Source organism: Gopherus flavomarginatus, chromosome 1 (assembly GCF_025201925.1).
Source record: "Gopherus flavomarginatus isolate rGopFla2 chromosome 1, rGopFla2.mat.asm, whole genome shotgun sequence".
Taxonomy (NCBI): Eukaryota; Metazoa; Chordata; order Testudines; family Testudinidae; genus Gopherus; species Gopherus flavomarginatus.
In genome coordinates, this window is record NC_066617.1 from 332,547,254 (window position 1) to 332,573,018 (window position 25,765).

A 25,765-nucleotide genomic window follows, 5' to 3' on the forward strand; every position below is an offset into this window, starting at 1 on the left:
GTTAAGTGCCCAGTCAAGAAGCACCTAACAGACAATGGATCTTGGAAGGCTCCAATCCACAGAAGAAGTCTACATGAGGATGTTCAAGATAGCATGTGAACCATGGCTGCTACCTGTAATTTCTGAGTCATGCATGGACATGTGACTTGCCCATGTGACTCCAAAACTCCATCTTATAACTGGAATTCTACACAGGAGGAGGAAGGGGTGTCCACCCACAAGACAAAGTCTATTTAAACCCCTGGGAGACCCCTCCATTTTGTCTTCAGCTGGCTCAAGAGATAGCCTCTCCACCTCGAAGGATAACTGAGAGAAACTGGAACAAAAGACAGTAACTACAGGGGGTGTGAGTGATTGCTGGACCCAGACTAGAAGGAGACTAGTCTGTAAAAGGAAGCTTACTGGAACACCTCTGAGGGTGAGGTTTTATGTGTATTCAGTTTTCTTACTGTATTAGGCACAGACTTGTGTGTTTTATTTTATTTTTCTTGGTAATTCACTTTGTTCTGTCTGCTATTACTTGGAGCCACTTAAATCCTACTTTTTATATTTAATAGAATCACTTTTTACTTATTAATTAACCCAGAGTATGTATTAATACCTGGGGAGGGCAAACAGCTTTGCATCTCTCTCTATCAATGTTATAGAGGGTGAACAATTTATGAGTTTACCCTGCATAAGCTTTATTTGGGGTTTGGACCCCATTAGGAGTTGAGTAACTGAGTGTTAAAGAGAGGAACACTTCTTAAGCTGCTTTAAGCTGTTTGGGGACATGGTTCAGACCTAGGTCTGAGTTTGCAGCAGCCTAGTGGGTCTGGCTCAAACCAGGTAGATCACTTAAGTCCCAAGCTGACCAAATGCCTTACTAAGGCTATTTAAAACATATTCCAGTTATGTCATACATACATTCATAAGCATATTTCCATAAAGTCTCATGGGGTGCAATGTCACAGACATCAATCTGTATTATTAGTGTTTTTGAAATGTATCTGTATTGCACTAGATCAGTGATAACTCAGGCTGAGAGTCATGAGCAGCAAGTGGCTCTTTAATGTCTCTCATGCAGCTCTTTGCAGCACATGATATTAAAGTTATTAACTAATCAGGCTGCTTTTACTGGTATTAACCAATTAAGGTATCAACTTGCACTAAGTTATTAACCTATTTGCTGTGAGAATAATATATAAAATTAAATATTTCCCCATCATACTGTTTGAATATGAATATATAGTACTGTAGTAAATGAAGCAATGAATTCACACTACTGTGGTTCTTTTAGGTAATGTTGATCGCTAATTTGGCTCCTGAACCGGTGATGTCTGAGTATCACTACACTAGATCCTTGTTCAGTGGATGCAGCTTCAAGCCAATAATGAGTGATACTTATGAGGATCTCTACAATGTTAAATTTTCCAAGGACACTGTTCTGATGTACTATAGCCATAACTAGGTTTTACAGTTTAAGATGATGGAGTATAGGTTGATTTTTTTCATTTATTTACTATCCATATTGTCTGATTCAGGCCTATTGGAAGTGTGTGGAAAAATACATTGAAGAGCATGAAGTTTATCCTTCTGACACTGGCACAGAATACAAGATAAGCACTGGAGGGCAGCTCAGTAAATAAGATCTACATATGGCCACCACCACTGTCTGCTGGTGAGCACCACCATTAGATCACTGTGATGGTGTGATGCTTTTTGGGGTACCCAGGACTGTGAATCACCTTCTGTACCCCCCACTTCTTGTTTCCAGCGAGAAGCAGAATTACTTGTGCTTAGATGGGTGCTAGATCCCTGACATCACTAGCTTGTCAACTACCCAAACAATCTCCTCTGGGCTATGCCAGCCCTTACTTTGCCTTGCAGGTTAACAATAGGTGTGCCCCAGGACCTGATCCCCTTTGAAATGTACCCCTGTGGAGTCCAGGTCCTTATTGACTGAACACTCATGGTAATAACAGGTCTGCTATCCACAAAGGAACAATGTACAATGAATCAACTCAGGATCAGCACCTTGTATAATACCAGAGCACTGAGATATATTTATAGTGAAAATAGCAATACGCTTATTATAAAAGATTCAAGGTATAGTGAGAAGGGATAATAGAAACAGAAGGGTTACATATAAAATAAGTTTAGTCTCTAGAAATTGTTATGATTTTAACAGACTAACCTTCTGTCTAAAGAAGTTTATCTCATGCAAATGTCCTTCGCAGAGTTTCCAATCAGGGCAAGTTATGAGCTTATTTTCATCAGTGTAATCACACTGCTCAATTGCTTCCTAGCTGCAGGATAAACCGGTGTATCCTTGCGTTCTTCTTCCCCAAACTTCATTGTTTGTACCTCTGAGCCAAAATAACCTCCCGGAGCTTATTCTCCAGTGTGCTGCCTCTCTGTTGATTTCACATCCCCCTGTTGACTTTGTATGTAAATGGCATATAATGCTTGATTGCATGCAAATTGAGAAAGACAGATGAATAAACATCTTTTGTCTGTCAGAAACCTGTTTATCAGCTCTGCCTTGATACAGAATTTATGATCATATTTTCACTGTATACATAACTCCTTACATAGTATCTGTACATATATTTCACAACCATGTTAATGACCAGTGTGACCCTGGTGTTTATTGAAGACCTCACATGATATTTTTGGGGAAGCAGAATGCACATATCAGGATATTCTGGTAAGCCTATTGCCAGCTGGCACTGAGTGGTTTGTGGGCCGCAGATGGGGTTTGGGACTGGAAGTGGAGGTCCTCCCTTACATGTGCAGCTAGGGCCATTTCTAGGAGTGGGCAAGGAGGACTGTCTCCCTGGGTGCCAACTTCCAGCTGAGTGCTGAGCTACTTGGCATTTATGTTGCTTGGCTCCTGGCTAAGGCCACTTTTGTGTTCAGCAGCTGGAGTGTTGGCACTAGAACTTGGCACCCTCTTTGGAAATGGGTTCAGTAGAACCTCTACTGCAACTTCTATAAGCTCTTTTCCCCCTTCACATATATCAGATGCTATGTCCTGGATAAACCCATGGCACAGGTTTGTCGAGAAATGTGGGTACAACCGATTGCTACATGGCAAGATTCCCAGCTGGATTCTGCCACTAATGGTAGAGCACCCCTTCATTTGAGTGCCAAGAGGCCCCACTATGCACTATGTGCACATTAAAGGGAATGGGACTCCTCCTTTACATAGGGTCCTAGGCCTAGCTCCTCAAAGGTATTTAGGCATGTAACTCCCATTGATTTCAATGGAATTAGCTACTTAATTACCTTTTGAACATCTGGGTTCTAAATCTTTTATACAACAATGACATCATTTCAAGAGGTGTCCAAACACACTAAATTTTGATCAGGGACTTCTTCTCCCTTGAACCTAGGCCAATACACAACTGAGTGTTAGGTCACTGGCACTGAGTATGCCAGTTTAGATCCTCATCTCATGAAAATCAGCAACGCTCCATTGAACTCAGTGGAACCATGCCAATTTAAATTAGGTGAGGGTCTGGCCTATTACATTTTTGTATTAATAATAATCCTCTGGCCCCTAAGTTGAGATAAAAATTGTCATTTCTTCCTTCGTGGAATTTGTTTATGCTAAAACAACATATCTTCAGGTTTAATTAATTTCTTAAAATTAAATTAATATGTTTGGGTACACTTCAAACATCTTCATTGTCCCAAAACAAATTAACCTTCTAGTTTGTTGTATTTTTAAACCTTGCATTCAAAACCTTATAAGCAAAATTCATAAATATGCAAAACAGAAGAGTCATACTTTACTTTTCATAGAACTTCATTAACAAGTAAATAAAGGTAGAACATTGCCTGAATGCAGCATAGTTCAATTCTGTAATATCGTTTTAACAATCAGGGAACACATACAATTGTAAGGACCTATCTGCATTGACAAAGCTATTGGATTGATGGATCATGTTTTAGAACATTGATTCCAACTTTGATATAAAATGAGTTGGTCTTACCTTAATCATGTTCAGAGTTGAAACACAATTTATTAATATGATTATAATATAGTATGATCCTATCTACATTGGCAAGATCAACTGTTATAACGTTATCGAGTAACAGGCTCCCTAATTTAGCCATTTTTATTCTACCTTTCTGTGGTATTGTCTATATTAGGAATATCTGCACTGGTATAATTAAATTGATTTAATTACACTAGAGAAAACCATTAATATAGAGGCATTACAGTGGTGTGAAGTGGGGCTTATACCTAAAAAAAAAAAAAAAAAAAAAGCTTGTCTCTTTCACCAACAGAAGTTAGTCCAATAAAAGATATTACTTTACCCACTTTGTCTTTCACAGATTTATGTGGTAGTTGAGGAAGTAAAGCTATAAGAGCCTTAGATGAGAGGTTACCACACTGTGATCCATGTACCATGCTAGTTTCTGGAGCATGGGGAGGAGGAGTTGAACAACAAAAGTGATCTGTGTCATTTACATTTAAAAAAAAACATCAAAACACCTATTGCACTCAATAGAGCTAGCAGGTCATAAATACTTTTCCAGTGTTTCTTATCTGTGGGAGCAATTGCTGTTGTTGCCTAAAACAGAGATGTTATGTAAGTGTGAAGGGAGCTTGTCTACACAGTCAAACCTAGGACAGGAGGTGTCAACAAAGCAATGTGTTGAGAACCCCTGTCTTAGATGTAACAATGCAGTAACGGTTGGCAAATGGAGACTTTTTAATGGCAACCACTATGTAAATGCTACAACATCAAACTGGGAGAAGAAATCAAGTCATGTCTAGCAGTGGCTAGTTCTAGAACCAGCATTAATCACTATTTTCATTAGTATCTTGGAGAATGGAGTGAAGAATATGGGCCCCAATCTTGTTCCCACAAAAGTCTATGAATGTTTGCCTTCAATGAGTGAAGGATCATGTCCTATATCTGTGAACACTACTGAAGTGAGAGGGATTGCAAAGGACAGGACTAACATATGATCCCAATAAATTGAAGAAATGGGCTGAAATCAATAATGGGAGGTTCCATAAAGATAAATGCAAAGTGCTACACATAGGCATGAATATTATGCAACGCCTGAGAATGGGGAAATACTGTAAAGGCAGAGCCTGACTATGAGAAAGAGACTGGGTGTCAGAATGGATGACAAACAACAAGGTGGAGTCAGTACACTGATGCTGTCACAAACAGGCAACTGGCATAATAGGTTGTATTAATTAGGTGTAAACAGGTTCATTATTCTGCTTTACTCACCATCAGAGAGGCCTCCATTACAGAACTGTGTTCAGGTTCAGGCCTCACATTTTTTAAAAAGAGAGACAAATTGGAGAGAATTCAGAGGAGAAAAAAGAATTATAAAAGCTTTGGCAAAAATGAGGTCTATGCGTGAGATTTTCAAAAGTGCCTAAATGACTTAGGAGTACAAGTCCCACATTGGAAAGATTTAGGAAATCCTGATTTAGGAAAGACTAAGACAGGGCATGCTCAGTGTAAAGGAAATTAAGACAGCAAGGAGGGAAGATAACTGCTTATGCATACAAAAAGTGTTGTTATAAAAGGGACAAGGACCATGTATTGTCATTAGCTAATGAGGATGGGAAACAATGGTATGTTTGAAGACTGTGGGGAAGGAGCCAGATGAAAGGGAGTGGGTAAAGATGTGAGAGGCAGGTGTGGGGAAGATGAGGAGTTGAGGCTGTGTAGCAGGTGGAAGAGTTCTTCCAAATCAGAAGCTGTGGTGGAATAGAGTAGAGGAAGGAATAAATGAGAGGAAGGGGGAGATGAAAGCACAGGGCAGCTAGTCAATTTTCTTTTTGAAAAAAATTAAGATCCTGTGCAGAAAGAGACCACCGGGGGAAGTGGCATTAAGAGAATCAAAGATGAAGGAGAGTCAATTGGGAATGAAGCCACACACTCTCAAAGAGCTCCAGGGGTCACAGAAGACAATCACCAGCCTACCTTCTAAACAATATAGGTGTCTGTGTAAGAATAGACTTTCACTACAAGAAGTCCCAATGCCTCTCGGACTTTCTCCAGAGTTGCTCAGCAACATGAAGCAAAAGGAGGCTATAAAGTGTGAACCAGGATTGTTGGAACAATAGGATTGTTGGAACATGTCCACACTAGGATAAATAATGTGGTTTTACACAGACATAACTAGTGATTGCTAGCACATTGTAGAATAATAGTGTAGACAGGGAAATATGTTTGTTTTTTTCTTGATGCAGTTGGTTGAAGTGAGCCATAGGATGGAGCCTAGAATTCATCTTGACCAGCTACATAGAGGACAGACTTTACAACATGTTAAGTATCTTGTTGTAACAACATACATTTATTTACAGTTTAGATATGGCTTAAGAGAGTGGAGAAGAAAAGGAGTTCAAGTGGAGAAGAGAAAGAGGGTCAAGCTGTAATCAGAGGCCATGGACTCAGCACAGGAGAGGGACAGTAGTGAGAAAGGTAGAAGGTGGAGAGAATCAGGGTGATCAGAGATGTTGTGTCTTGGAGATCACAAAAGTAGGAGATGAGATGAGGGTGGGAGGAAGGTGGAAGAGGAGAGTATGTAATACAGAGGGAGATAAGGAATGACCAAAGAGTGGAAATTCAGTGCGGGAAGAGTCATCCAGAGAGCATTTTGGGGTGTGAACTAAAGGTCAGAAGCCCAAGCATGGACTTGGTTGGGGAGCTGTTTCAGAGCTGCAGGTTGAATGGCTAAGTTGGGGAGAAAAAATGGCAGGCAGCAGAGTTGGAGGGATCTTTAACATGGAAGCTGAAATCCCAAAGAATGAGAGTGGAGCAAATGAAGGAAAGGAGGGAAGAGGAGCTGGGAGCTGAAATCAGAAGAGGAGCCTGGAGAATAGTAGCTAACAGCTATGCAGTGGGAAAGGGGAGAGAAAAGCTGGATGGAGGGTGCTTTGAAGGAGGCAGAAGAGAGGCTGCAGAGAAGTGTTGGAAGTGGGAGAGACAGGAAAGCACCAGGCTGGTGCTGCTGCAGTGTGAGAGAGGAGAGCAGACCACTAGCAGAGAGCAGCCGCCAAAGCAGAGGGGAGAGCTAGGTTTCGACATGGGGGGGAATGAACTGTAAGACAGCTTGCTGAAGATGGAGTGGGAGTTCTAGAGTGCACAGCAGAAAGGAAGGAAGCTGATGTGACCAATTACTGTGGGCCATGGCAGAAAATGGAGAGAGCTATGGGAAGAGGCAGGATTGGATCTAGGCAAGTATGAGACAGAGGCAGAGATGTGCTGAGTACTTGAAGGATGGGGTAAGGAGAGAGCTGTTGAGGCAAAGCAGTGCAGCATGAAGAGAGCAGAGAATATTGGTGGAATAGAGGGAGATAAGGGAAGGGAGCAGGATAATAGAGGAGAGACACCAAGATAGGAATGTTAGAAACATGGTGGGGCAGTGATTAGCAACAAATTTGGAGGGGAACGGTGAATTAAAGTGACAGTCTAGTCAGTCCAGTGAGGCAGCCATCTGTCAGCTAAATCAGGTAACAATGTCTCAGTTAAATCAAAGTGGGAAACAATTAACCAATTACAGTAGCTTGGAGCCTGCCTCCATGGGTACATTTGAAGACTGGCTTGCTGCCACAGAGTAAAGGAATGAATGCTACAGCTGGCTGCTTCTTTCAAAATATCACAGAGACAACCTTGTATTAGTGATGACAGCTCCAACTGCTCCTCATTTCCTCATGGAAAGGAGAAGAGTGTTCCAGACTGGCAGTAGGTCTGAAGAAATAATTTATAATAAACTCTCCTCCCTCACTAGTTTCGGAAGGGTCTATCAGCCTTCCAAACTGGTAAACAGCATCATAAGATCACCAGCCTATCTGAGGGTGGAGTTGCAGCTGGGAAGAAGTCCTATCCTTCAGAGCAGGTTGACAATTGGTATCCAGAGCTATCAGTCATAGCAAGTGGCCTAAGAGACTGAAAGGCTCAGACAGCATGGTGACAGGCATGGTATAAGAAGGACAGATAGATTGTGCAGTCCCCAGATCTGAGTATTTAAAATCAATGTGGAAGCAAGACTAGAAACACTGGCGAAAGAAGCTAGCAGAAAATCAATCAACCAAGGGAAAGTAAGAAATTAGTTTCTTGCACTTCCCACACATGGCCAGATTCTGCCACCCTTACTCCCATTGAGTAGGAAATTTCACAGTGAGTAGTCCCATCTGAAGTCGGCGGAAGTATTTGACAAGTAAGGTACTTCTTAACATGCATAAGGGTGGCAGAATTTGGTTCAAAGTAATATTAAACTGGGATTAATGACATGAAGAGATATGAGGTATCTTAAATGAAAAACAACAGAAGGTAGCAGAAGCCAGGATGATCAGGATAGAACGGTATAAAACACAGCAAAATGAAAATAGACACCCGAGTAGTGTATGCTACAGATATCAGTAATACAGATAAGAAAGAAATAGCTATAACACTTAGTTAGGCAGACGAGGCAAAAGAAGTAGGAATTATCTTTACCAATGTATTTAAGATCCTTAAAGAAAGCAGTGTAAATTTGGACTATTTTAAGCAATATAAGTTTTATTCATTTCCTGGTATGTAAGTTTAAATTAGAACCAACTTAAATTCTACAGCCACAGCATTAAGGAGAGAGCACCACCTAATGTAGAAGGATGTCCTACTTTGGGAAGGATAGCTCAGTGGTTTGAGCATTGGTCTACTAAACCCAGGATTGTGAGTTCAATCCTTGAGGGGACCATTTGGGGATTGGTCCTGCTTTGAGCAGGGGGTTGGACTAGATGATCTCCTGAGGTCCCTTCCAACTCTAATAATCTATGATTCTATGTTTACCTGGCCAGTGTTCAATGTGTGGGGAGCAGGGGTTTACTGTTTATGAGGAGAGGGTTAATTGTAAGATTGTGGGAGAAAAGAAGTAAACATCTGGAGCAGACTGAGCTGGTAGTGAGATGGTCATTCCAAGAACTAGCAACATCAGATTATAGTAGTTATCATGAAGACAACTCACTGAAAAACCTGTACATCTTGCTAATTAAACAGCAAATTACTTAGGTGCCAACTAAAACTGTTTTTTAATTGCCTGGTGTCTGTAAGTATCAAGAGTAACTCGGTGACTGTAGATAAAAAGCAACTTGGGTCTGTGGGTTTCTGTTGTCTGACTACCTCTTCCCAAATCTGCAGACAGGTACAGTATGCCAATCCTAACCCCTGTCCACATTTTAGAACGGTTTACACATTCTCATCACTTGTTACTAAGAGCTACCTGTCACAGTAGGTGAATCTCAGTAATTAACAAACAAGTGATTTTTAATTGTGCATTACACAAGGAATGTTTATAATACTGCAAGCTCTTATTAAGGTGATTATATTGAGAAGGAAGTGAATGTTTAGGTGTCACTCTTGTGTAAAAAATGTCTTTGGATATGTTGGTCATGACCAGAGTTCAAAATGAATTTTCTCATTATCCCAGAGGGCCCTGTTGAGATTATTCTTGAGGGTGCCTGTCCTCTCAACGTAGTCCTCCCTTCAACAAATTCCATTTTCTTCATGTCTACTAATCCTCTTTTCTCTACTTTGTGCTTAAAAGTTGTATCACTTTAAATATATCAGTAGAGTTAGCTGGTCAAAATAAACTTTAAACTCCTTCTGAATTTACCTACAATTACCCTATCTGCACTAGGACCATAATGTGTTAGGTGTCAAAAATACACCTTTTTTCCTAGTGTAGGCATAGTGTTTGTGTAGACTGTGGAATTCTACAATTTGACCACAGTCATAGGTGGAGCAGTGAGGGAACAATCCCATGTCTAAGGTAAGAGTGACTGGAATCTGCTCTATTTTATTCAAATTGGGTGCAATCCTAATCCTCCAGGCGTATTGCCTGGGAGGCTATTTCAGCTGAGAAAAATTGGGCACTCATATTAATATAGATGCTTGAATTACATGTAAAATATTAAGATGTCTGAGCTGCAATGAGTAATAAACAGGTGACTTTTAATAGTGCATTACATAGGAGAGCTTTATGATACTGCATGTTGTCATTAAAGTAATTATACTGAAAAGGAAGTGACTCTTTGGGTGTCATTTTTGGGCCTAGCACTTTAATGTGATTTGCTGAGTGTGCGTGAAGAGCCCAGTGAGCATTGTATGCCAGACCTTTCCAGCTAGTCCATCAGATTATACTTATGCAGAAAAGACCTCCTGCTGCTAACTAAAATTAAACAGTTACATTGGTGAGTTATTTTTCTATATAACAGACAATATTAATAGTGTTGTACTCAACAGTTAGCTTATAGCATTAACTCCACATGAAAGCCTTGGGTGCCCCTAATAAAATGTGTCAGAGGAAAGTATAGTTTTAGCCATGTCAAAAGATATCCCCTCACCCACCTTGTCTCTCGGAGAAAAGTATGCATTTGAGACCTATCTCCGCAGCAATTCTATGTTAACTTTCTACTTGCTGGAGTTAGATTTTCTGACTGGACTACACAGTCCTCCTTTAGTCTAGTTCTTAACTGTCATGCACTCTGCATATTACAGAGACAAGATGGGTGAGGTAATAGCTTTTATTGGATCAACTTCTGTAGATGCTTCTGTTGGTGAGAGAGACAAGCTGTCTAGCTTACACAGAGCTCGTCCTCAGGTCTGGGCAAAATGCACCCTGAATAATCATTTATATAACTGCAAAATTAGAATGGTAGCATTTTACACTCATTAGGCAGTTTGTAGACATACATAAATGATGACAAAAAGTGCTAGGCAGTGGAGAATTACAGCCCTGCACCCACCCTATGCATAGTGCTTCCCAGATGCACCTCTAACACTTGGTCACTTTTTGAGCCTAGAATACAACTAAAGGCTTTGTCTTCACTGACAAAAAAAATGTTTTTACTGTGAGATAATTAAAGCTAAGTAGCTGTAAAATTCTAGTGAAGACAAGGCACTGTCATTTTTACTACAAGGTACCTAGGTGAGATCAACTCTATATCTCCACCCGTGTTTGACTTCATCTAGCCAACCTTGCAATGAAAACACAATATGTTGTCTCAACAAGGAACAGCTATCCCTTTTTTGCAGTGAAGACTTAGCCCTGGTCTATACTACAGAGTTAGGTTGACGTAAGGCTACTTACATTGACCTAACTCTGTAGGCATCTACACTAAAATGTAGCTCCCACCAATGTAACTCATTACATCAACTTATATAACTCCACCTCCATGAGAGGCATAGTGCTTTAGTTGATGTAGTTAGGTTGATGCAGTGTCAGTGTAGACACTGCATTGCTTACATCTAGGGTGACCTGATGTCCTGACTTTATAGGGACAGTCCCAGTATTTAGGGCTTTGTCTTATATAGATGCCTCTTACCCATCAGCCCCTGTCCCAATTTTTGCTATCTGGTCACCCTACTTACATCCACTGTTGCTGCCATCTCACAATGCCCCGCATGGGCAGTTAAATCAGTGCAAGTGCGCCTGGTGAGGAAGTGCACTACCAACACAAGGAACATAATGTGGACATGTAAAACTGATTTAATTACTACCATGACTGTATGTCAACATAACTTAGGTAGACTTAATTTTGTAATTGCCTCCCCACCCTCCCAAGATTTGAAATTATCTTGTCCCCTTATTGGTCCTTTGGGTCAGGTGTCAGCCAGGTTACCTGAACTTCTTAACCTTTTATAGGTAAAAGGATTTTGCTGCTTCTGGCCAGGAGGGATTTTATAGTATTGTCTACAGGAAGGTTGTTACCCTTCCCTTTCTAATGATGACAGAGTGGAATTAGTGAACTAGTGTAAATTGCCATGATCTGTTCATGAGACTAGGGTGTGATTTGCACAATGACCCATACTGCAAGTAAAGAAAGCTCCAGATTTCATTTTAATCTTTTTTACATTAGGAAATGGGTTCCTCTCTTCCAAAGCAAGGACGTGTTGCTACAGCATCAGAAGTTCATGGCTAAAGAAAATACATTCTTTTGTGACATATGCTTGAATTGTATGGGACTGATCCTGCAGGCCCTCCACGCACATAGAACTCTCCATGAGTTTAGGAGAAGGATCGGGCCCCAGGTATTTACTTCTTGTCTAGTTCAGTTTTCTGTCACAAAACTGTGGGCATGATCCTGACCCCACTAGAGTGAATGGCAAAATCTCTATTGATGTCAACAGATAACAATTTAGAATTATCCTAGTATATGACTAAATTGCTCATTCTAGGCGTTCCCACCTCTTTTTCCTTGGTGGATTGATATTGGCTATCATCTATTAGCTGCTGTAGAACATTTATCTGGGATTATTTGTTATTCTTGTAAATGAAGGGCAGAGGAATTTAGCTAGATGGTGTTATCATCTGGGCCCTTATGCTGGTATTCCTGGCAAGTACGAACACATCCTTCATCTAAAGCCGGGGGGGAACTGTGCTAGCCGCAGCACAGATCCAATTGTGCATGTTGTTTGGAAGGGGAAAGGGTTTGAAACCATTGCATGAAGCGTATGTGGTGTCTGACAGAGAACTAAAAGTGCAAGGTACAAAGACAGGGAATTTTGTTTCCGATAGATATGAAAAAATAAAATGTTTCATCAGCAATTTGATGGGAACTGAAAACTGGGTTAGCCATAGCCTTGCTCTGATGTTTCTGCACTGGATGACAAATTTAATTTCTCAGTTTATTTCTATAACATCTCAGTTTCTTTCACAGTAAACCTCACAGTCCCAATACATTTCCCATCCAAAGCAACCTAAAACCTCATAAACCAAGGACTGAGCTTTCTCCCATTTGCAAGTGGCAAAATCCCTATTGGCTTCATTGGGAGAAAGACTGGATCTCTTTTGCTGAGAAAGCAGCAAAGAATCCTGTGGCACCTTATAGACTAACAGACGTTTTGGAGCATGAGCTTTCGTGGGTGAATACCCACTTCCTCAGATGCATGTAATGGAAATATCCAGGGGCAGGTATATATATGTGTGCTAGCAAGCAAGCTAGAGATAACGAGGTCAGTTCAATCAGGGAGGATGAGGCCCTGTTCTAGCAGTTGAGGTGTGAAAACCAAGAGAGGAGAAACTGGTTCTGTAATTGGCAAGCCATTCACAGTCTTTGTTCAATCCTGAGCTGATGGTGTCAAATTTGCAGATGAACTGAAGCTCAGCAGTTTCTCTTTGAAGTCTGGTCCTGAAGTTTTTTTGCTGCAGGATGGCCACCTTAAGGTCTGCTATAGTGTGGCCAGGGAGGTTGAAGTGCTCTCCTACAGGTTTTTGTATATTGCCATTCCTAATGTCTGATTTGTGTCCATTTATCCTTTTCCGTAGAGACTGTCCAGTTTGGCCGATGTACATAGCAGAGGGGCATTGCTGGCATATGATGGCGTATATTACATTGGTGGATGTGCAGGTGAATGAACCAGTGATGGTGTGGCTGATCTGGTTAGGTCCTGTGATGGTGTCGCTGGTGTAGATATGTGGGCAGAGTTGGCATCGAGGTTTGTTGCATGGATTGGTTCCTGAGCTAGAGTTATTATGGTGTGGTGTGCAGTTACTGGTGAGAATATGTTTCAGGTTGGCAGGTTGTCTGTGGGCAAGGATTGGCCTGCCACCCAAGGCCTGTGAAAGTGTGGGATCATTATCCAGGATGGGTTGTAGATCCTTGATGATGCGTTGGAGGGGTTTTAGCTGGGGGCTGTATGTGATGGCCAGTGGAGTCCTGTTGGTTTCTCTCTTGGGTTTGTCTTGCAGTAGGAGGCTTCTGGGTACACGTCTGGCTCTGTTGATCTGTTTCCTTATTTCCTCGTGCGGGTATTGTAGTTTTGAGAATGCTTGGTGGAGATTTTGTAGGTGTTGGTCTCTGTCTGAGGGGTTAGAGCAGATGCGGTTGTACCTCAGTGCTTGGCTGTAGACAATGGATCGTGTGATGTGCCCGGGATGGAAGCTGGAGGCATGAAGGTAGGCATAGCGGTCGGTGGGTTTTCGATATAGGGTGGTGTTAATGTGACCATCACTATTTGCACCGTGGTGTCAAGAAAGTGGACCTCCCGTGTAGATTGGTCCAGGCTGAGGTTGATGGTGGGGTGGAAGCTGTTGAAATCATGGTGGAATTTTTCCAGAGTCTCCTTCCCATGGGTCCAGATGATGAAGATGTCATCAATGTAGCGTAGATAGAGAAGGGGTGTGAGTGGACGAGAGCTGAGGAAGCGTTGTTCCAGGTCGGCCATGAAGATATTGGCATATTGTGGGGCCATGCGGGTGCCCATAGCAGTGCCACTGATCTGGAGATATATATTGTCATCAAATTTGAAATAGTTGTGTGTAAGTATAAAGGCACAGAGCTCAGCAGCCAGTTGTGCTGTTGCACAACTGCAGCCACCAACAGCACAAGAAAAAGAACTCCACATGGACTCCTCCTGAGGGTCGAAATGACAGCCTGGACCTATACATTGAATGCTTCCGCCGGCGTGCACAGGCAGAAATCGTGGAACAACAACATCGCTTGCCTCACAACCTAAGTCGTGCAGAACGCAATGCCATCCACAGCCTCAGAAACCACCCTGACATTATCATCAAAGAGGCTGATAAAGGAGGTGCCGTTGTCATCATGAACAGGTCTGACTATCAAAAGGAGGCAGCCAGACAACTCTCCAATACCAAATTCTACAGGCCACTTCCCTCAGATCCCACTGAGGAATACACTAAGAAACTACAGCATCTACTCAGGACACTCCCTACACTAACACCAGAAGAAATCAACATACCCCTAGAGCCCCGACCAGGGTTATTCTATCTACTACCCAAGATCCACAAACCTGGAAATCCTGGACGCCCCATCATCTCGGGCATTGGCACTCTCACTGAAGGACTATCTGGATATATGGACTCTCTACTCAGACCCTATGCCACCAGCACTCCCAGCTATCTCCGTGACACCACTGATTTCCTGAGGAAACTACAATGCATTGGTGACCTCCCAGAAAACACCATCCTAGCCACCATGGATGTAGAGGCTCTCTACACAAACATCCCACACACAGATGGAATACAAGCTGTCAGGAACACTATCCCTGATGATGCCACAGCACAACTGGCTGCTGAGCTCTGTGCCTTTATACTTACACACAACTATTTCAAATTTGATGACAATATATATCTCCAGATCAGTGGCACTGCTATGGGCACCCGCATGGCCCCACAATATGCCAATATCTTCATGGCCGACCTGGAACAACGCTTCCTCAGCTCTCGTCCACTCACACCCCTTCTCTATCTACGCTACATTGATGACATCTTCATCATCTGGACCCATGGGAAGGAGACTCTGGAAAAATTCCACCATGATTTCAACAGCTTCCACCCCACCATCAACCTCAGCCTGGACCAATCTACACGGGAGGTCCACTTTCTTGACACCACGGTGCAAATAAGTGATGGTCACATTAACACCACCCTATATCGAAAACCCACCGACCGCTATGCCTACCTTCATGCCTCCAGCTTCCATCCCGGGCACATCACACGATCCATTGTCTACAGCCAAGCACTGAGGTACAACCGCATCTGCTCTAACCCCTCAGACAGAGACCAACACCTACAAAATCTCCACCAAGCATTCTCAAAACTACAATACCCGCACGAGGAAATAAGGAAACAGATCAACAGAGCCAGACGTGTACCCAGAAGCCTCCTACTGCAAGACAAACCCAAGAGAGAAACCAACAGGACTCCACTGGCCATCACATACAGCCCCCAGCTAAAACCCCTCCAACGCATCATCAAGGATCTACAACCCATCCTGGATAATGATCCCACACTTTCACAGGCCTTGGGTGGCAGGCCAATCCTTGCCCACAGACAACCTGCCAACCTGAAACATATTCTCACCAGTAACTGCACACCACACCATAATAACTCTAGCTCAGGAACCAATCCATGCAACAAACCTCGATGCCAACTCTGCCCACATATCTACACCAGCGACACCATCACAGGACCTAACCAGATCAGCCACACCATCACTGGTTCATTCACCTGCACATCCACCAATGTAATATACGCCATCATATGCCAGCAATGCCCCTCTGCTATGTACATCGGCCAAACTGGACAGTCTCTACGGAAAAGGATAAATGGACACAAATCAGACATTAGGAATGGCAATATACAAAAACCTGTAGGAGAGCACTTCAACCTCCCTGGCCACACTATAGCAGACCTTAAGGTGGCCATCCTGCAGCAAAAAAACTTCAGGACCAGACTTCAAAGAGAAACTGCTGAGCTTCAGTTCATCTGCAAATTTGACACCATCAGCTCAGGATTGAACAAAGACTGTGAATGGCTTGCCAATTACAGAACCAGTTTCTCCTCTCTTGGTTTTCACACCTCAACTGCTAGAACAGGGCCTCATCCTCCCTGATTGAACTGACCTCGTTATCTCTAGCTTGCTTGCTAGCACACATATATATACCTGCCCCTGGATATTTCCATTACATGCATCTGAGGAAGTGGGTATTCACCCACGAAAGCTCATGCTCCAAAACGTCTGTTAGTCTATAAGGTGCCACAGGATTCTTTGCTGCTTTTACAGATCCAGACTAACACGGCTACCCTCTGATACTTTTGCTGAGAAAATTGCCAATTTCAATATTTAGATTTGGAGGAAGAGGAATTCAATCCTAGTAATTTAAGATAAAAGAAAAAGTAATTTCAGTAGCAAATCCACTTTGGGAGATTTGATGTTCAAACCAGAATTCCTTAGCCCAATGCCAGATTTTCCTGTTATACCAAGGCAACCTCAATGAAGAAAGTAGAAGAGAAATTTTGATTGGTGTTCATCCTGAGAGGAGAGTTTAGCACTCAGTTAAAACTCCCATTAACTCTAGTAAGGACTTGAGGACTGGGCCATCTACCTGCACTTCCTGCCTTCTGTACTTTGAGTTTTGAGCATCCCCAGTTCAGCCTTCTTGTCCTTGAATAGTTTGGCAGAAGGTTGACTTAACCCAGACTGCAATGCTAGACACTGTCCTGGCAGGAAGGGAGCCCAGTGTGGTGCAGCAGTCATTGCTTAACCTATGGTGAAAGGAGCAAATGGCTAATCCACTTTTTTCCTGATGCAGGGAGTTTGAATTTGGAGTGGCAACTCCCAGAAAGGGCTGCAGCATTTCCAAGGTTTTGCGCTCTGTGGGGTGTGGTGATATCAAACCTGCCAAATGGGAAGTGATAGAATTAACCTGAAAAATAACCCGACTCCTAGACAGGGACGGAAAGTTCCCCTGACTTTAGCCCCCCATCCTGCCCCTCCCCGCGTTGGACAGCCCCCATTACACTGAAACCAATGGGCCAGGGGCCCAGGACTGCTTGTTCAGCAGGGCTGTGTCTTCTCTGCAAATCCGCTGGGGTGGCCAGCAGGGCCTGCAGATTTGACCTGGCTGTGGCGAGTGGGGGGAGGAGGCAGCAGGGGGGACATGTGGCCCTTCCTCTCCTGACACGCAGCCCCCTGGGGGATGCGGGAGATGCCCGACTCCCATGCGGGGGCCCATTGGCCGTAGCTTTCCCGCGGGTGCCTGGGCTGAGGGCGGTGCGGCGGGAAAAGCTGGAGCCAGGCCAGAAGGAGCAGATGAGGGCGGGGGCAGCGCCTCAGCCGGGCTCGCTCCTGGGATCGGGGCTGTCCTCTCCGCCCGCCCCCGGCCCCGGGCTAAGGCGCTCAGGGGAGGAGGCGGGCATGGGGCGGGTTAAAAGCAGCTGCCGGCCGGGGAGCGGGCAGGACCTTGAAAGCTCCGCGGGACTCAGACACCGACACCCGCAGGCAGAGCGAGCACAGCGCGCAGCGGGCTCGCGCCGCCTACTCCTGCCCCGGGCCTCTCGCCTGCCCAGGGTGTCCGGCGCCCAGCGGGCAACAGGAGCTCTGACCCCGCGCGCGGCTGAGACAGGTGAGCTCGGCGCCGCTCTCCCTGCAGGGCGGCCGGGCGGGGGAAGCCCGCTTCCAGCGCCAGGGAGCCGGGCTCCGGGGCCAGCCCTGCGCTGGGGGCCAGTCTCTCGTAGCTGTGAGGGGCAGGGGCGAGGCTGGGGGCGCTGGGGCTGTGTGTGCCGGGACAAGCTCTGATTCCCTCGCACCCTCACTGGCCTCTCCCAGAGACCGCGGGGGGGGGGGGGGGGGGGGGACAGGCGCGAGCTACCCCCCTGGGGCCAGGGGTTAGGGCCCGATCCTGACCCCCCCCCCCGGGAAGTTAGGAAAGACACTGAGGCGGGGGAGGGCTGGCAGGATCGGGTCACTGAGGCCGGAGCTAACCCTGTGCCCCGTGGAAAGGCGCTGTGTTATAAAACTGGCCCATTCGGTGCTCCTAGAACCTGTTCTTTGATTCATAGCTACGTGGATCCTGAATCTGAATCCTCCGTGCAAGGCTCCTCATCCCTGCCTCTCCCGGGGTGCACTCTGTGTTACATCCCATAAGTTTCCCCTCTTTAAGTCCTGTTCAGTGAAGGGGTTCTGTCTGTCAGGCCATTCTGTGTGTTCCTTCAGCTGCCCCATGACTGTCGCTCTGGGTTCATCTTTTTTACACGTGGCCCGGGGATTTCCATCTTCTTTTCTGGATAACCTTAGAGATAAGGGGTTGTTGGACTCTCAGGAATCTCAAGCATTCTTCTTCTAGTGATGGTCCCTATTGTATTCCAGGTGGGTTTACGCGTGCACCCCATTCATCCAGAGTTGGAGAATTTTTTTTTTATAAATTCATTCTATTTGTTACTTACATGATATTGAACAGCTTTAAACTAGTTTAAAAGGCTTCAGCCTCTGTCAACAAGACTGTCTTACTTGCCCATGAATGCACACGGGGTTTTCCTTAGATTGTACAAGATTTGTAATGCACTCAGCATCCAAAGGACAGGGTAAATAGGGTGAAGTGTCTGGCTGAGTTTTGTAAAAAGACTGGTTTTTAATTTACTTGCATGACAGGTTTGGTAAATTGATTGCTTGAAAGGGTGCCCTGCTGTAGTATCTATTTTTGTATTGCTCCTCTTGCTGTTAACTTTCGTTCCCTCACTGCTAACCTTAACCCAGGGAAAATGAAATACTCCAGTGCTGCATTTGAAGGGACACATTGTCTGTAGATTAAATGTTAAATTAATTCCTGAGAGAAAGGATAGGCTTATGGTTAGGGCTTGGGAATGGGAACTAGGGCACCTGCATTCTTTTCCTGCTTCTGCACAGGAAGTCTGAGGTAAACTTTGGAAAGTCACTCAATCTCATCTATAAAATGGGTAGAATAATACTTAAATCTACTTCACAGGTGCATTGTGAGGCTAAATTCATTATTACTTGTAAATCACCTTGATATTCTTGTAAAGAGAACTAAAGGTTCTCCAGAAGTGCAAAGAGTGTGTGTATACAACATACGCATTCTTTACCTGTTTCACTAATAAGTGGGCAGGAGGCCCAGACCTGACTTTCTGTGGAGCGTGAAAGCTTGTCACTTTCACAAACAGAAGTTCCACCAATATGGAGATTACCTCCCCACCTTGTCTCTCTCATATCCTGGGATTGACATAGCTACAACAATACTGCAAACATTAAATATGAAAACATTTAAAATATCTTACTTTTTCATTCCTTCACTCGGCCTGGAAAATGTAAATAGATTAGTAAATTTCACTTTTGCTTCCATTCTGGTTGTTTCTGGTTCTCCTGCACCAATCCAGTCTTGCTGGTTTGGGGATGAAGCTATTTAAGGGAAAGTTTAAATCCAAAAATCTGCCTTAATTTAACTTTTCATGACACTTATTTCCTTTTCCATCAGTAGAGCAGAGTGTATCCATTTTTCTCATGTAGCACAGAAATCTTCTGAATGAAGAAGGATGGTTCAAGGGATTGGGTAATGGGCTAGACGCAGGGGTCGGTAACCTTTGGCATGTGGCTCACCAGGGTAAGCCCCCTGGTGGGCCAGGCCAGTTTGTTTACCTGTCGTGTCCGCAGGTTCGGCCAATCGCTGCTCCCACTGGCCGCGGTTCGCTGCTCCAGGCCAATAGGGGCTGTGGGAAGCAGTGCGGGCCGAGGGATGTGCTGGCCGTGGCTTCCCAGCTGCAATCAGCCGAACCTGAGGAAGCAGCAGGTAAACAAGCTGGCCTGGCCTGCCAGGGTGCTTACCCTGGTGAGCCGTGTGCCAGAGGTTGCCAACCCCTGGGCTGGGGAGTCTTTCATTTTGAGAGTGCTGGTTCCAATCCACCCCATGTTGATAGTGACCACAGATTGCTACCTTCTGATGCAAGATAGAATTCTACGGAGTTCAGAGTCACTGCATCCACTTATAGTCAAAGTGAATTTGTCTTGGGGAACTCAGAACTCTTGCAAGATGAGTTTTGCAAGAAAAAAACATGGTTAACAGTGGCTGAATTCAGACAAGAATTCTTCTGCCTTGTGTCCTACTTTGCATAATGAGACTGGATCTCATATGGAAAAGTATTATGAATGGCACCTCTCATCAAGCAATAGTAGCTTAATTCACAGGTATGGGGAGACTGAAACAGTGGCAGGTATTTCTAAAAACTATTCAAAGTTCACTTTAAATCTATATATTTTTAGACATATCAACAGAGCCTTGCCAAATCCATCCTTTGTGGTACTGAGTCAATTATGGGAGCTGAAGACGCTTCATCTTGCAGTACTGAACCCTTATTCAGTAAATAATTGACAAATGTATATTTGCTTGCTACATGCTTTGGAATGTCACATTTTAATCCCGCAAGTAAAGATGTAATTATCTCTGAGTCTTTTGCTTATGGGTTAATTAGTACAGTGGCTCTCAACCTTTTCAGGTTACTGTACCCCTTTCAGGAGTCTGATTTGTCTTGTGTCCCCCCAAATTACACCTCACTTAAAAGTTACTTGCTACAAAATCAGACATAAAAATGCAACAATGTCACAGCACACAATTTTTAATTTTTTACCATATAATTCTAAAATATTGTATTTACATTTCAGTGTATAGTGTTTATAGAGCAGTATAAACAAGTCATTGTATGACAAGTTAGTTTGTACTGACTTTGCTAGTGCTTTCTATGTATACAGTAGTAAAACTAGGCAAATACCTAGATCAGTTGATGTACCCCCTGGAAGATCTCTAGTAGCTCCAGGGGTACACATTCCCCTGGTTTAGAACCACTGAATTAGTACACACCAAACACCTGTTTTCCTAAGGCTAGAAGTGCTTGAGTTTGAAACAATATATTTTCCTTAATGCTCAAGCCTGCACATATCACACACTGTCTGTGGAAGGTACTCAGGGCAGACAGTAGACTTTGCCTACCACTGATTTAAGTCAGACATATGATCCTTACCTGTCATTGTAAATTTGCTGTAAATTTACCTTTCTTTCAGTTACTAACTGCCTTCACTTGAAGACAGAACTGTTACTGTACTTGTAGAAGAGCACTTAAGAGCTGCTAGAGAGAACTGCCCTGGCTTCTCAGAGGGTGGGACTGTTGTTTTGATCTTTATCAACCACTCTGTAATTCTTTAATAAAAGTTGATCATCTTTTTGCTTTGGGTGTTCCTGCTGGGCACTCTTTGATTCTTCAGTACACAGCAGCAGAATTACAAATTGCTGCAGGTTTCTTTGCATTGTGAAAGGAAAGGCTTTTTAGCTGCCAGAACCTGAGTTCAGAGTTAAGTTTTCTTCCACAACAAAACTAAAGCAACGTAAGGAGCATAATTCTCTTTCTGGGTGAGAACAGTGTCATCAACTGCTGAAGGAAAGACACTGAATTCTGTTATAGCTGTGTCTAAATTAGGGCTTTTACTAGTAATTATTTTGGCAAAAATCGCACCCTATCCGTTATGGTGGTAAAACTTGGAAGTGCACACCAGCCTTCAGTGTACCATAGAACTACTGGGTTGAAATGGGGGTTGCAACTAAGATCAAGCTCATTCTGTTAATGATTTGGGATCCTAAGCAGTTTTTAACAATTCTAAAGCTTTGCTGGTGTAAAAAATTAGCATGAGAATTGCCACACCAAGACCAAGAATTGTCTCCCAACACTGGCCAATGCCAAAAGCATCTGATGAAGATCTGATAATGCACTTCAGTGTGTGATGGCTGGTTTAACTGCAGATGCTATCCTTAGTCATATTTAATATCTAAATCATGCTGATGAAGGTAACAAAGGGGCAGTTCAAGGCACACCCAGCATCGGAGGAAATCTGAGCCTGACTAGCCAGTGGAGGCACCATAGACATCCATGTCCATATGCAAGCCTGGGGAAACAAGTAAATCAGGATACTATTTGTAGGTGTGGGGAGAAGGGCATGATCTTATCCTGAATTTGTACAGCGCCTAGGGCAATGGGACACTATTACTGACTGGTTCTTCAGGTGCTACTGTAATACAAACATAATATTACATATGCTGCTTTTTTAATTTTACTAGTAAGCTATTTGCCTGGGTAATATCCTGTGGCAGTGAGTTCCACATATTAGCTTTACATGAACAAAATAAACTTTTTGTTTTATTTTTTTCACCATTTTATTAATACAAACCCAGCATGCCTACATACACAGAAATCTCTAACAACCTGGTTTGTTGAAGCTATATTGTTAACTTCTGATTAAAGACTGCCTGCTGTACCCAGCTTTTGATTGAGGCCTTGTCCACACTGCCACTCTACAGTGCTGAAATTTTCTTGCTCAGGGGTGTGAAAAAACATCCCCCATAGGCGCTGTAAGGGCTTGGCTACACTGGAGAGTTGCAGCGCTGGTGAGGGGGTTACAGCGCTGCAACTCAGGATGTGGCCACACTTGCAAAGCACAGCCAGCGCTGCAACTCCCTGGTTGCAGCACTGGCTGTACACCCGGCCGTGCCTCGGGTGTAGCGATTCCAGCGCTGGTGATGCAGCGCTGGTCAGCAAGTGTGGACACCACCAGCGCTTTTATTGGCCTCCGGGGTATAAGGAGGTATCCCAGAATTCCTGTCCACAACAAACCGGAAGAAAGGGGGAGCTCGGAGTTTAGCCAAACTGCTTATTTAAAAAACAAACACAGCTCCTGTTTGCTGAGCGAGCGGAGGCAGGCAGGGGAATTACTTTGGAATGTTCACAGCTGTTTGCTTGGAGAAACAGCACGCTCACATGGCAGACGGGGAGGGGGAAGTCCATGTTGAGCAGATGCTTATCTGGTCTGACGGCTATTTAGGAGTGCATAATTTGCATTTAGTGAATAAGAGAGGGGTGGGGGAAGGGGTCAGAACTTTTAAAATGATTGAAAGTAGGCGCTGTGTGTCTTCCGGTCCTTAGAACTTGCAAGGCAGGGAGCTGAGAACAGTGTCAGCTCCAAAAATCCACTTTCTCTGTCTCCCCCATGCTCCCTGCCACATTCCACCCCACCCCCCTCTTTTGAAAAGCATGTTGCAGCCACTTGAAAGCTGGGATAGCTGCCCACAATGCACCACTCCCAACAGCGCTGCAGATGTGGCCACACTGCAGCGCTGGTAGCTGTCAGTGTGGCCACACTGCAGCGCTGGCCCTACACAGCTGTACGAACACAGCTGTAACTACCAGCGCTGCAGAACTGTAAGTGTAGCCATGGCCTGAGTTTCAGTGCTGTAAAGTGCCAGTGTAGCCAGTGCACCAGTGCTGGGAGCTACTCCCCTCATGGGGGTGGGTTTTTTACAGCGCTGGGACCCAGCGCTGGTGCCGTGACTACACAGCCACATTAAAGTGCTGCTGCAGCAGCGCTCTAATGTTGCTAGTGAAGACATACCCTAATGAGAGTATGGGCACATCTTCACTAGCAATGTTAAAGTGCTGCTGCCTGAGCAAGAAAATTGCAGTGCTATAAAGTGCCCGTGTAGACAAACCCTCAGAAAGGCATCTGCTAAGGGGGGAAGTGACATAAGAACGGCTGTACTGGGTCAGACCAAAGTTCCATCTAGCCCAGTATCCTTTCTACCGACAGTGGCCAATGCCAGGTGCCCCAGAGGAATTGAACCTAACAGGTAATGATCAAGTGATCTCTCTCCTGCCATCCATCTCCACCCTCTGACTAACAGAGGCTAGGGACACCATTCCTTACCCATCCTGGCTAATAGCCATTAATGCACTTAACCTCCATGAATTTATCCAGTTCTCTTTTAAATGCTGTTATAGTCCTAGCCTTCACAACCTCCTCAGGTAAGGAGTTCCACAAGTTGACTGTGCACTGTGTGAAGAGGAACTTCCTTTTATTTGTTTTAAACCTGCTGCCTATTAATTTCATTTGGTGACCCCTAGTTCTTGTATTATGGGAATAAGTAAATAACTTTTTCCTTATCTACTTTCTCCACATCACTCATAATTTTATATACCTCTATCATATCCCCCCTTTACTCTCCTCTTTTCCAAGCTGAAGAATCCTAGCCTCTTTAATCTCTCCTCATATGGGACCCATTCCAAACCCCTAATCATTTTAGTTGCCCTTCTCTGAACCTTTTCTAGTGCCAGTGTATCTTTTTTGAGATGAGACCACATCTGTACGCAGTATTCAAGATGTGAACATGCCATTGATTTTTATATAAGGGCAATAATATATTCTCCTTTTTATTCTCTATCCCCTTTTTAATGATTCCTAACATCCTGTTTGCTTTTTTTGACTGTCTCTGCACATTCCGTGGACATCTTCAGAGAACTATCCACAATGACTCCAAGATCTTTTTCCTGATTTGTTGTAGCTAAATTAGCCCCCATCATATTTTATGTATAGTTGGGGTTATTTTTTCAATGTGCATTACTTTACATTTATCCACATTAAATTTAATTTGCCATTTTGTTGCCCAATCACTTAGTTTTGTGAGATCTTTTTGAAGTTCTTCACAGTCTGCTTTGGTCTTTACTATCTTGCGCAGTTTAGTATCAAACTTTGCCACCTCACTTTTTACCCCTTCCTCCAGATCATTTATGAATAAGTTGACTATAATCTAATCACTAGATCTTGATGATTCCAGCACTCAGAGCTAGCATCATAGGGGTTATCAGGGCAAGCACATAGTGCCCTCTCGCTTTGCAATTGCAGCTCTCAATTCTAGTATCTTGATGCTGTCTTGTGTAGGTGTGCAGTACCCCTCTGCTGCTAGTGATAATGTTGATATCCTAGTCCCCCTGGCAGCTCAGCTGGAACAGCAGAATAAACAATGGAGTAGTGCAGCTGTGACTGGTGCTGAGATGTGCTATGACTTGATCCCCATTTCAAACCATTTTTTGATCTAGAAATGCTCTTTTAGTTAAGGATGAGTTTCTCTACAGTGGAGACTGAAAGCTCAGTTACTCAATGTAATTGAGTTCTGTGGCTCCCTCCCTGCATTGTGGTCTCCCCAGCTCCTTCCTTTGACTCTAATCTCCCTGTTACATATCTCTGCTTCCCTTTTCTGCCTCAGATTCCCCCAGATGCTCTTCCTGCTGCTTCTGCTGTTGCCTTTTGCAGGAGATGAGGGGTATACTGCCAGGCCTCAGTCCAGCAAAGCGTTTAAGTCAATGGGGCTATTTGTATGCTTTCAGTTATGCTCATGCTTAAGTGTTTTGCTGGATCCGGGTCCTAATGCTTGTACAGTGGCATGCCAGTTACAGAGCTGTGCTGGCTATATGAAAATAAAGGCTGCCATCAGTGAAACTGAATCTTAGTTTTCCTTGCCTTAGTTTTTCATTCCATCAGAGAGACGGTTGATATTTTACTTACTTTGTCAGTAAAAGGGTCTGAGAAGCAAATTCTGGAATAAAGATGAACAATGATACTGAATCACTCTGAGTAAATTAAAGCAATTGAGCTCTCCCAGAACACTCTTTCAGTTGGGACTACTTT

At 43.8% G+C, this 25,765-nt stretch overlaps 1 protein-coding gene across 2 annotated transcripts in view; it reads left to right on the forward strand.

The window, feature by feature from the left end:
• The window catches only part of LOC127043314 (gap junction beta-6 protein-like), a 71,607-nt gene that overhangs the window by 24,639 nt on the left and 21,203 nt on the right, over window positions 1–25,765 (forward strand). The window contains exon 1 of one of the 2 annotated variants that reach the window (XM_050937327.1): window positions 17,799–17,876. The exons of the other annotated variant lie outside the window; for it this stretch is intronic. The gene's annotated coding sequence lies outside the window, so the exon portion shown is untranslated. Of the gene's footprint in view, window positions 1–17,798; window positions 17,877–25,765 lie in introns of those variants that run through there. 2 annotated transcript variants of the gene reach the window in all.